This window comes from Tachypleus tridentatus, chromosome 1, assembly GCF_004210375.1.
Source record: "Tachypleus tridentatus isolate NWPU-2018 chromosome 1, ASM421037v1, whole genome shotgun sequence".
Lineage (NCBI taxonomy): Eukaryota > Metazoa > Arthropoda > Merostomata > Xiphosura > Limulidae > Tachypleus > Tachypleus tridentatus.
Window position 1 is genome coordinate 90,156,932 of NC_134825.1, and position 14,160 is coordinate 90,171,091.

Sequence of the window (14,160 nt, forward strand, 5' to 3'; positions counted from 1 at the left end):
TTTATTACATTTCATATAAATTTATAAGTGAATCCTCAACGTTATTTTATCAATGACACACGCACATGTGAAACTTATCCTGTTTTGTGACATCAACTTTTATTTTATAGAATTCTTCGAAATACTAACGTATTTTAGACGTTATATAATATCATTAAAAATTAGTATCCCTACACAAATTAAAATATTTATCTCATAATTATAAGTATGGATTGAAGCAATGAGGCATTCCAACAATTTTCAGAAAAATATGACTTTTCAAATATATTTTTTACTATTTGTTTAGATAAGTGTGGGATAATTCAGGTTCAGAGAAAATATATTTCAGACTCATTAGGGTACAAAAATTTACTTTTTCCTCTCACAAATGTTTATTTACGGATAATACGTTTACTTCATTTGATATAAATAGTTTCCATTGCAGGAGTCATGTTATACAATAGGGTAGATTCAATGTAAGGTTTGTATTTCTGTTTTCTAACCAGCTTTATCATGTACACAATTCTGTTTTAATCAGTTCTTAAAAGTTTCTTTGTTTCTTTGCAGTTTTCCAAAAAAAATGTTAGTTGCAGTTTTGGTTTTTTATACTTAATCAAATTTTCCATTGCTATGCTACTTGAATCACAAAAAAATAAACGCTATTTTTAATTCATTCTACTAATTTCAGTTTATATATATATATATATATATATATATATATATATATATTAACATTTTTTGATGTTTTAATTATTATTATTACTGAATCTACTCAGTACTAAAAGTAATTTCCATTTGAGTTTCATAGACTAGTCTAGAATTGCGGTTTTAAATTGGGAATAAATAAAATAAAATACCTTTTATTAGTAAGGAGCTTGAGCTGTATTAAATATATCTCTCATAATAATAAGGTAAAGAAATAGAATGACTTTTATTGGGTATGTCGTTTTGTGATGAACTACAAGCATTGTTAGAATGCTGTTGCACAATATGGACTCGTCGTTATGTAACTAATTTGATAGCGAAAACGACGTCCCCGATAAAAATGACTGAATCTTTACATATTTTGGTAGAAAAATACGGATATAAAATTACAGAAATGTTAGTTTCCTGTTGTTTGAAATCGAAACCTAGTTTTTAAGAGTGAGAGCCCGTAGTCTTGCCACTGAACCTCTTAAGAGTTAGGAAATTACTAAACAGATTAATGAGTCCACTAATGGGTATGTTTGTCTGTGTGTATCGTGTTATTGATGCTTGTTGTAAAATGTTATTACCGTTTTACAAACATTAATACATTGGATGATTAATATATATATAAATTATACAGACAAATCTCAATAATTTGTTAATCCATCATATTTCACGTGCATGAAGTGTTTGTTTAGGAACTCTAAAGGTACCTCTCCCCGGGACAAAGCGGTATTTCCTCGGACTTACAAGCTAGAAAGCGGGTTGCGATACCCATGGTGGGCAGAGAACAGATAGCCCATTGTTTAACTTTGTGCTTAAGTACAAACAAAAAACATTAAAGGTATAACTTCAATTGGCTAGCTAATCACGTTATCCATTCTGTTAATCTCTCACATTTCATGTGTATAAAGTGTGTATAAATGTGTATAAACCTATAATTTCAAATGTATAATCACATTATTTCTTATACTAGTCATAGTGTTAATGAATTAATCAAGTATGATATATATTGTGGTAGGTTCTTATACCTCATGTATGTATTAGCGATCTAATCATTGTAACAAACATAATGAATAGACTGTACTTAACAAGTATGCATATAAGTTTAGTATAAAAATGTTCCCTTTTCTGACTGCAAAATAAGAATTTTTCGCATAAACTAAACATATACGATTTATATATGAAGCATTCAGTTCCAATAACTCACTTTATATTGATACTTTATATGTTTATCGTGTCCTTTCTGATTCTGGCTCCCTCTGGTAAATTAGTTCAAAATTTTTAATTGAGTGTACTGATTTTTCACTACTATGACAGATAATCTGGTATAACTAGATATCTAATAGACTTCTAGAAAATGCTTTACAAGCTTTTCATACTAACTGAGTATGGCGTAAGTGATCTCATAATGTTTTATATCGAATAAAATACATTATTTTATTTAATTGCTTAGAAATCTGTCCTCCTTTTACAATACTTAATGTTCTAATATAATATATCAACTTAATTCAAAAGATACATTAACTTACTTACGGGTGTTGTGCATTACAATTTCAGATAGCCTAAAACTGAGTTAAATTGTAATTAAGATTTAGAAATTTAATAAATGTCAAGATGTAACCAATTTATGATTATTGCTAAAAAGATTGATAAACACAGTTTTCATTTTTAATACAAGTATATATTAATATACAAACAATGATACAATTTCAAACCAAGAAATTTCTTGGAAGTTCTAGACCAAGAAGAAGACACAATATTGTTTGCATATGTCTGCAAAACCTTTGATGTTTTATCGAGGGTTCACGATGAGCGAGTTAATTCCGAGTTGGTGTAAGTACAATTCACTTAACAGGGAGCTAGCTAGCTCTGTACTCTTTTTTTCTTGGCCAGTCACATTTTCTACTGCTGAATATATATAATGTTTTCACAAAAATAATGTATGATATGAATCTACTGAAGTTAAATGGTTTGTAATGTTCCAAATACATAAAAGTTTCTGGTTAAATATTTGAAGTTCCTGATTAATAAGCGTTAATCACAGTTATGGCTTCCAAAGTTTATAGTATACCAGCTCTAGCAAACCCATAATATGGAGTGTCTCTTGTCACGTCGCGTTAGTTATGTTTATAAACGTGAGGAAAGTTCCTACAAATTTCAGCCTGCACAACAATATTGACAATACAAAAGTGTTTACGCACACGTATATATTCTTTATACCTTATACTTCTACAATTTTAATGAAAAGGTGAGAAATTCGCACTACAGATTTAATAGTTATCTTAACAATTATTTGTAAATATAAATTTAACTTAAACAAACATCAATATTAAGATATATATATGATAGTAAACCCGTCACACGGGCTTTAAAAGGTTTCATGTTTCAATATTTTATTACTATATCTCTAGTGAGACATACATAACTGCTGATTGACTTCATTTGTTTGATCTGATTTCCAAATAAAGTGTGTTGAGAATGGAAAACACAACTTCGACAAACTCTATTGCAACTACCAACACACATGACTACAGAGACAAGCATCATTTCGATTATGTCTCAATTCTTAACTTCAACAATAATAACATACACATTTTCAAAGCGAGTTAGTTTGAAATGCTGATTTAATAAGTGTTTTAATTATACGGAATGTATTTAAAGGAGCACTGTTTTGTTTCTTTATTGTAAAGCACAAAGCTACGTAAAGGACTATCTTTCGTGTGCCCAACATGGGTATTAAAACCCAGGTTTTAGCGGAGTGAGCCCTCAAACTTACCAATAAGACATAGGTGGACAGGAGCTAAGTAGTAAAGCACTGTGTTTAGGGTGAATTTCAGCTGGTACACACCAGTACCCAGTACCAAATCATTTTAAAAAAGTCACTTAGTATTGTTACAATAATTTTTGCATTAAGTTGTAATTATTAAATCCAGTATGCTACCTACACTGTTAAATTATAAACTAGCGTAGCCAATGTAATGCATTTAATAAAATTATAAAACAGAGGAAGGCCTGGCATGAACAGGTGATTAGGGTGCTCAACTCATAATCTGAGAGTTGGCGGTTCGAATCCCCGTCACACCAAACATGCTCGCCCTTTCAACCGTGGTGGGCGTTATAAGGTCACGGTGAATCCCACTATTCGTTGGTAAAAGAGTAGCCCAAGAGTTGGTGTGGGTGGTGATGACGAGATGCCTTCCCTCTAGTCTTACACTGCTAAACTAGAGACAGCTAGTGCAGATAGCCCTCGTGTAGCTTTGCGTGAAATTCAAAAACAAACACAGAGAAGGGGGCAAATTTGCGTATTCAACATGTAAATTTACTATGTGTTAGAATAAGTATGTCACAAAATCAATCTTAATTTATTAAAATCAAAATTCTATGTAAAGATATTATACAGTGAGAGATCATTCTCATAAATTTAGTTCTAGAAGCTGTTCAAAGATATAACGCAAGTCCAGGTTTTTCTACTTTATGTGTGTGTTTCTAGTATTGTTGTTTTGAATCAAGCACAAAGCTACACAATGGGCTATCTATGCTCTGCCCACCACGGGTATCGAAAACCGTATTTTAGTGTTATAAGTCCGCAGACATACCGCTGAGTCACTGGGGGCATGTTTTTACTAAGGAACAAAGTAGTGCAAAACAACGTTCAAATAAATTCATATTGAGATGGATCATAATTTAAAGATCTAAGAATATTTAGTCGTCACTTTAGTGTCGGGCTCATAACATATGATTAGAAATTTTGCTGAAGAAATGCACGAATTCTAGATATTTTAATAAATAATATGTGCTCTTCTCTTATTTTTCTTCAGTGATACAACAGAAATTTATTTACAGACTTACAATACTAAAATCCAGCGTAGGATTTCCCACGGTATACAAAGTACAGACAGCCCATCATTATGTGTCTTTGCACTAACTAAAACGAATTTTCTTATTAGACATATAACACAAACGGAAGAAATATCATTAACTTAAAAGTTTATTAACAGTGAAGAAATGTTGATACGGGCATTGAGCACTCTAACTGTCGTTACATTAGTTTTCTTATTTTACATTCCTGGGAATAAATATGAATATATACATATATATATTCACACGGAACACACCAGCCTTTGTTCTCCTATCATTATGAACCAAACAATTTACATGACATATGATTGAACTCATTAAAATCTTTGTACAAACTTTTCGCGTGCTTTTCTTTTAGCGTCATGATTATTTGCACTAAATGTCAAGACAATACAGTGAATTAGATAAACAAAAGACATGCCTGTTAGCTCTTCGACATTTGTACAGAAGAGAATCGATTTTATAACTTCTAATATAAAATACTTTTTCACCTGTGATCATTTTACCATAGAAAATACACCAGTTTTGTAAACAATAGAAATCTTGACTTTAGTTTCTTTCCCTACTGTACTGAATGCGAACCTATGATAAACATACCGGACTGTGGAGATGAAGTTCCCGAGTTCGAGTCTCGATACCACAAAAATAAAAATCGTGCTCAGCATTATATCGTACATTATAAAAATCGTGCATTATAAGAGTAACAGTCCAATCCTACCATTCGGGTAGCGGAAAAACTGATGTTGAATGTTGTTCATTAACTGCATTCTCTCTAGTTTATACCTTCAAAAATTAAGGTTTGCTAACATAGATAGTCCTGGTGTAGTTTGCGCGCAACCAAATAACCAAACAATGTGATTCAGATAATAGTTTAATTAGTAGCAAAACAGGCTTCGTCACCCCTCCGGCTTTGACTGTGCAAAAATTACCATTAAACTGAAAAAGTGTAATGATCACTGTGGCTATAATGGAAGTTTAATTTCTAAGTTAGGAATGGTACATAGTAGCCTTAATTATTTACGTACACTAATGTAAATCAATTCCAAATTTCCCGTCCGCTTTAGAGAAATCCCTGTAAAATTATTTTCACGAAAACCCGAATTTCCTGAGGGGTTGGTTGAAATATTTTTGCCTTTGTGCAAATCTCGAGGCCAAAACAATTTGTTTAGCGACATTTCGAAGATGGTGAAGATGAACCCACCAATTTAGAAGAAGGACTTATCAGGTAATTTCCGGGTTCAGCCCATAAACTCTGAGAAAAAGTTTACCTTCGTGTAAACCTCGGGACCGAGACAATTCATTTGGTACCATTTAGAAGTAGGTGCAAAAAATGGTTTAGGAGGCGTTACGTGACATACACAGACACTGAATATTATTATAAAAAATGAATATAATATGCATCATGTTATATTTGGTAAGTACCTTCGTCCTGATGCTACAACAGAAATGCAATGCTAATTGTTAATTGTTTGTTGCTGACTGTGGTTCTGCTTTTTTGCCGTGTGTTTTACTTCCCGAACAGCTAATTCTAAAGCGTTCTTACAAAACGTTAAGGAACCATACACACTCTTAAAATAATCAAACCGAAAGTGTTAAAACGTTATATCTAATCAATCACATATTAGGCGCTGTTCCTTTATCAGCTAATTAAAAATAATCCATATGTGTTTCATATTGCACTTTTATTCCGCTGACAGCACAACAGTTTTTAATTTACAAGCAGTTCACTTATTTCATTTCCAATGAGTGTTAAATAAGTAACTAAATATATACGTTGTAATTTCAGAAACTACAGAAAAAACTAATTCGTCAAGTATTCCCTCTCGTACGGCATCGTGCGTTGACCCTTTTCTTAAACTTAGTACGACCACAGTGATACTTCCAATCCTACAATCTTCCGCTGGTACAGCGGTAAATCTACCGATTTACAACGCTAAAATAAGGGGTACGATTCCCCTTCGTAAACTCAGCAGATAGTCTGATGTAGATTTGCTATAAAAAACAACAACACACACCCACTCCTACAATATTGGTTAATCTACAACAGAGAGTTTTTTTTTCGTTTTACAGTCAGTACAGACATATTCATGTTCTGTTTCAGTACAGACAAGTTTTCTAATCAACACCTGTGTCCATATAAGGATGGGATGAACTTAGACGGTGTATTCTTGACTGACAACGTATTCCCGCGATTCATTTCTCAATCATATTCATATTCGCTGTATTACGCAATTAACCAAATGAACGCATGGGTCATTAGTAGTAGCTGCTGTCAATACATAGCTAAGATCAATACCAAGTTTCATCATTTACTAAACGGTCAACATTTATCCTAATTATATCACAAAATATGTTTAAAACCAAAATAAACCGACAATGTAATAAGAAAAGAAGAGATGCACTTGATTTCATACAAGGTATTGCAGCGAAGTTTATACTGCATTGTGATTTTTATAACCAATCCGATTATTACACAATACTTTTATCAAAGCTCTTTTACCTTGGTATGAAGCTGCACATTACTTCAGTTACATATAGAACGCTAGCCTGCAAGGAAAGATAAAAATAACAAAAGAAAAAACCTGAGAGAAATCACTGTATTACAAAAAAGGAGGGCTTAAATAGGTTGTGGATAGTTTAAGAACATTTCCTGCAATCTGCACTCAAATCAATAAGAATTTTTTACAGAAGTGCAACCTTTCTCCGTCAGACGCAAACTAACAACCATTATCAGAATATGACGGTTCTCCTCTTTCACACAATAGGGAAACAAGTCAGTTCGTTTAATCTCAAATAGAGTTGTTGTTGTTTTTGGAATTTCGCACAAAGCTACTCGAGGGCTATCTGTGCTAGCCGTCCCTAATTTAGCAGTGTAAGACTAGAGGGAAGGCAGCTAGTCATCACCACCCACCGCCAACTCTTGGGCTACTATTTTACCAACAAATAGTGGGATTGACCGTCACATTATAACGCCCTCACGGCTGGGAGGGCGAGCATGTTAGGCGCGACTCGGGCGCGAACCCGCGACCCTCAGATTACGAAGCGCACGCCTTAACGCGCTAGGCCATGCCGGGCCCTCTCAAATAGAGAAAAAGCCCAACTCATACAGAAAATCTTAAGCCTTTTTCACAGAAAGGGAATTAACTACAACCTCTTCAACAACGAATGTAAAACTAAATTAAAAGATGCATAAACTGTAGAAAGAAAAAGAAATACTGTCATTCTGAAAAGATTACTGCACCAAATGTAGCAACATAGAATTAAAGACATTACTGTTAAAATGAAATTACGACTTTCAAACTTGTTACAAAAATTTTAATCGTTTACTTATTACCATACATGTTTCATATTTATTAATTCCTTGGAATGTTCATGTCAGAATATGAACTAGAGGGAAGACAGCTAGTCAACAGTACCCACCGCCAACTCTTGATCTCATCTAACGGAATATCACTCTTGTAACAAATCCAGGGCCTCGAAGTACTAAATGCGATTTGCGGCTACAAGATATGAACCATTAACTTTTAACTTCAAAGTCCAGCATGCTAACGACTAGGCAACACTCGCGCCTTCGTGTTAAGATTTCAATGAAAATATTTATTTGTAAGAGTGCCCGAGAAGGGAGATATTACTTGTGTCAGGTTTTTATGTATGTATGGGTCGGATTCTTAATATTAGGTGTCTGTGATTTGTCGACAATATATTTCAACAATAAATAAATAGCACAAGTTGTTTTAAAATAATATATTAAAATAAGTCAAACGTGTATACAAATGTTCGTTACACAGTTAATCACTATAGTTGTATCCATAGCTATAAACAATTGTCTCTTTTCCTCAAAGACCACATAAGCTGGTTCGGTTACTCTAAAATATGACTTACAAACCGAATTATTCTCTTCTGCTCTGTTGTTATAATATGGGCTGAGATAATTTCACTTGAAAAATGCTCTTCAAAACTAAACTCACAAATACATAATTTACCTCCATCAACCTAACTAACTTTATCTTACAATGTTTACACTTTAAGAAAAAGTTTCTTATTGTTTAACTACATTTTGGATGCGTATTTGTAAACAACTCAATTGAGGCCTAGAATTTTCTACAAACTACTAGATATCAGAATGTGATAATATTCGAGAAAAACTTAGAAAGCTCTAGTAACATGGCGCAATAATACAACAAGTGTTTACTCATACTAACTGAATTACACAACGTATGATTTCGCAGAGTTACGCAATTAAACAACGATGAACTATCGCTTCTAAAAATAGTTAAATTTAACAACCATCCTATACTATACTTAAGTTCAAACATTCGAGTATATCTAACGATTTGTATGTTGGTGTTACGAAAGAATAAAAACTACTACAATGAAAATCTTAATACACCTTTATTTTATTACTTTTCACTGATCTATCCTCATGTCATATCACACGAAACACTAATACAAGGGCCCCCGCTAGTACAGTGGTAAGTCTCTAGTTTTATAAGGCTAAAATCAGGGATTCGATTCGCGTCGGTGAGCTCAGGAGGTAGCCGGATGTGGCTTTACTGTAAGAAAAACCCATATGCTAATATAATGTATCATTTTTTTTAAATCACTTAATGATTATCTTATCATATATATGAGTAACTGATATAACTGCATAATCGAGATCTAGTAACTAAAAACGTGTTTATTTACTTAAATAGAAATCTGTACAAAAATGGTAGATAAAAAGTTATTTTATAATACTCTATATCATCTTAAAAATAATTAATAGCTTTATTAAGGGAAATAATGCAACATTAGGTCCAGACAAATCAAACGTAATTATCGTTTGGTGTTTTAAATTATAAAGGAATTCAAAAACGATCCATGCTTTATATTGATTAAATATAAATACAAACCAAGGTTTTTAATGATAAATGGCACACAAGTAGAAATACATTATAAAGAATAAACAAATAATAATTCATGTTCAAAATATGAAAGGATGAATACCTAAAGCAATCCATATTGCTGCAACTAATAACTATTTACCACTAGTGTACAAGTAATTCATTGTGATAAGAAAATACAATAAAGAGGGTTGCATAGTTTATATTAAAACGGTTTTTGAGTTTCACCACATCATTCTAGTCCACGTCGCCACATCTCGTCATGCTTTATCTTATAGCCGTTCACACTGACAGTAACCCTGCAGCTTAGTTTCTATTGCAAAGGACACCGCCGTTAGGCTATCCAGTTCATAGCACACCACTCCCTCCTAATGGTGTGTTTTTAGTTTGTCTACTACACGTGAATGATGATTTCGCAGCTCCCGTTTCAACAGTCAGATCATACAGAAGTCCATAGATGCTGCGTCAGGTGACTTGATAAGTGCATCTTTATTTGGAGTAGGATGAATATCCATTTTGTTCTCCAGATATCAACAAGTGCTTTGACTGGAAGTCGTATTTTAGTGAAGTCGTGCCTTGTTAGTTTCGTTTCCTGACGGAGATCCTTGATTATATTCCACACTGTTGCTTGGGGATCGTGGATGGCTTTCGCAATTGAACTTTGTTTACCTGGATCCTCACATGCTATGAAACATCGTAATTTGCTTAACACGGCTGAAGGACGAGTTGTTACAGGTCTCTTTCTGGATGATCCATATTCCTTTGTTTTTCATTGTCATTAAGTACAATGAATAAAATTTTGAATGCACAATTTGAACACATCTTTATAACCTGAATGTATAAAAAATTTGCATCCGAAAAAATTGCTACATACCCTTTTTAAAATCAGCCAATTGTTAGTATTATTATCTATTTAACAATGTCAAATAATGTGAAAATGTAACTGGGTAAGTTGTCTCACAATAAAAAAATAACCAGCTTATCTGTGATTTTCCCACCACAGGTATTGAAACCCACTTTCGAGCGTTGTAAATCCGCAGACATACCGTTATGCCACCGGGGGAAATTTTCCCCATTGTAAGATGAATTGGAATCATCACTCTTCTGTAAATACTAAGACTAAAACGCAATGCATAAAGTAAATATTCTTTTAACTATCCCGTTTTTCATGATTTTTAAAAATTAAAGTCACATCAGTTTACTCTGCTGTAACTCTGCTTGAGAATTTTGTGAAACAAAACAACAACAGAATATAGAATCCTAGTTTTAACTTTTGTGATTTAATTTAACTTTTCTTTAATTACCCGCAAATAAAAAATAATTTTTTTCGTCTGTATCATAGCATTAGTCTTTAAAAATGCAAAGTGGTGTTTAGAATTTTACCTCTCAAGTCCTCTGTCCTTATAATTTCAAGTTTGAAGGGAAAGTTATGTGTGAAGAAACGTGAAAACGGTAGTACTTTTTCTACAGTTAGGTTTATTTATTTTGAATTTCGCGCAAAGCTACTCGAGGACTATCTGCGCTAGCTGTCCCTAATTTAGCAATGTAAAACTAGAGGAAAAGCAGCTACACATCACCACCCACCGCCAACTCTTGGGCTACTCTGTTACCAACGAATAGGGGGATTGACCGACACATTATCACGCCCCCACGATTGAAAGAGCGAGCATATTTGGTCTGACGGTGATTCAAACCTGCGACCTTCGGATTACGAGTCGAGTGCCTTAACCACTTGGCCATGCCTCATCCTCTACCATTAGGATTATGAAAAGAAAATATACGAAACTCGTCCATTTTGTTTTTAAAGCCACGTGATAGGTAACTATGCAACAAGTCTGAGAGCTTGTAACGCTGTGTCGCTGTAGATAAAATTGATTATTTCCAAACGTAAGACATGAAACTTATCAGATTAAAAACGTGTTCCACTAGTGAAAACAAAAATATAACTTTTGTATAAACTTGTATATTCGATTGCAAAGAGCACCGTCAAAGTTTATATTGCATCAATCCTACATGTTATAGCTCTACATTCAGTTAAATTACATACCGTAGAATAAAATATTTTTTAATTTCGATTATTTCACAGAAAAAAGTAACAATGGAAAGATAAATGAATAATAAAAGTTAACCCTCACAAGAACATTTGTGTAGCTAGAAAAGTAAATAAGTTGATGTTAGTAATAACAATAATAACAACTGAAAATACCTAAATAGTTATAATATAACAATCGTAATTTCAAATAGTTGTTATTCATGGTGAAATTACATTTGGTCGTGATAGCTGTATTACATTGTGTTATTCGATTTTCAATGAACTAAGAAATTATTTTATCACTTCGGTATACGACTAGTTGATTTTGTGTTACGTGAACTTACTCTTTATCGCACTTCGGGTGTCGTCCTTTCGTTTCCCACTGCCAACATCACAATATCAATCGAATAATTCTGCTAAGCATTCAACTGCGCAAAACATTTTTAAACGGAAAGAGCATAGGTTCAAGTAGAAGTTTTAAACAAATATCCCAATTTCATTAAAAATCCAAAACTGCTATTTTTAGTTTTTGTATACCTCGGTTGGACAGCGGTAAATTTACTATCGCTAAAATCTGAGGTTCGATTCCCGAGGTGTATACAGTAGATAGCGCAATTTGGCTTTGTCCTAAATTAAAAAGTCTTTTTTATCTCATTTTCAGAACAATGAAATATTCATTCATGATGAATATTAAGAACCTGTTAGGTTGGATAACTGGTTTTATATCATACTTCACCGATATTCTAATTTAGCTCACTGCAATCATTTTAAAAGTTATATTTAAACGAGTATTTTGCTAAGAATTGTTTTCAAGTTTTACGTCACTTTCGCTACACTCTTTCAAATTCAAATCAATTTCATTAATCCATTTATTCACAGTGAGATTTTTAATGACTTTTAATTTTTACGTGGAGTAATGAAACACCTTTGAGATAACTTAGTTTCAGTTTTTTACTTTACTTTTTAGTGTAGAGATTTTTAGACGTTTGACATGGACGATGATTAAAACCCTGCAAACGTTGTCAAAAATGTCTTGCATTACGAATGCATTATTTAATTCTAAAATTCACCTAAATTGTTTCAAGTTATTATCTATAAAATTGTATGTAGTTTTATACATAAACAAAAGTCAAGGAAATAGGTAACTTTCTTTCAACCTAGTTTCCTATTGCTTTGGGTATTAGATGAACCTTCTCGTAGGAAAATGTCTGTAATGTTAAGCATACTATGTCAGTTAGAAAGCAAACTCTTCCACTGATAACTTTAGGATGTTATCTACATTATTTTTTCAATGGAAATGACCAACTGTAATGTAGGTTATTCATAATTCTAAGAGGAGTAGCATTATTATTCTGTGTTTATAATACTATGTTTTCATAGTTTGGAAGAAGTATTTTCAGTTCTCGTCTCGTCCTTTTCCTTGTTAAGCTCAGCAAAAAGTCACATAATTTATACTTACTCCAAGGTACATTTCCGGATCGAGCCTCCAATTATTCTGTAGATTTACCCGATTACTATAAGATAAATCAGCGTACCTTATAATACCACTTTATTCATCTGTTCGTAATGCTAACTTTGTTGATAACTCTCCATTCTTTGTTGGTAACATTCAAATTGGTTCAGCGACTAGTCTGAAGCGGAAGTTTTGCGACCAAGTCTGAAGATATTTTGCTATTATAACTACTTTTTAGAAAACATATTAATAAAACATTTATTTAGATTTAAATTTCACAAGAAACATTAATCAGCAGTTACTGTTATACGATGTGCATTCAGCTAGTTAGTATACAAAATATACCTTAGGTATGTGCTTATATGTTTTCTTATAGGAAAACCACGTAGGGCTATTAGCTGCGTTCATCGAGAGGAATCAAACCCTTGATTGTAGCGTTATAATTCGAGGACTTACCGCTGTCTTAGCGGGGACAACACCTGAGATACCACATGTTTCTTAAACATGCATTTTTATGAGCTATATTGTGTAAGTTAAAAAAATATGTGAGAGTTAGTTAAAGTTATTGCTTGGTTTTATAATTTAAACAAGCGGTATAAATGAAAACTTCGACTTCGTCTTGGTTTGGATGTTACAGATTAAACATAAAATTAAGCAAGGGACCGCTTTAAAAATTAATATTTATATTCCCTTCAAATCTAACCCATGTCATAAAAACAGCATTTACATTTAATTGGAAAATTTTAATTAGGTACTGAAAATTGCCAAGGCTGTTACAATTTATTGTTAAAAACTGCAAGAAAATAAATAAATAATTACAACAACTTGAAGCACAAACTCAATTAAAGCATATATTATTAACAGATGATTTGTGTGGTGACAAACAGTCACACAACCTTACTGATCTCTTTTAAGTACGAATGCTACGATAATTAAATATTTCTTTTGTGTATTGTGCTATTTTAACAAATTACAATACATCAGGAAAAGGTGAAGAGGGTTTTATGATATATTTGAAATTATAGAACCACGTGAGCTAATCAAAAGATACTTTATAAATTGTTTGTAGCAGTCTCTTGTAAGGAGGGTGCGCAATTAATCCATTGGCTACATATTTTAAAACGAACGTTGATAAAAAAAAAACTTGTTTAAGGAATCATTATGAAAAATAAAACAGCTAGATTAAGGTAAACTGTTGTAGTTAAAATGAAGGTTGTGAGACAGATCGATATTTAATTAAAGTTTCAATATAAATAAATGTTGTC

At 32.7% G+C, this 14,160-nt stretch overlaps 1 protein-coding gene across 1 annotated transcript in view; it reads right to left on the reverse strand.

The window, feature by feature from the left end:
• The window catches only part of LOC143255317 (potassium voltage-gated channel protein eag-like), a 125,975-nt gene that overhangs the window by 74,587 nt on the left and 37,228 nt on the right, over positions 1-14,160 (reverse strand). The gene's annotated exons all lie outside the window — the stretch shown is intronic.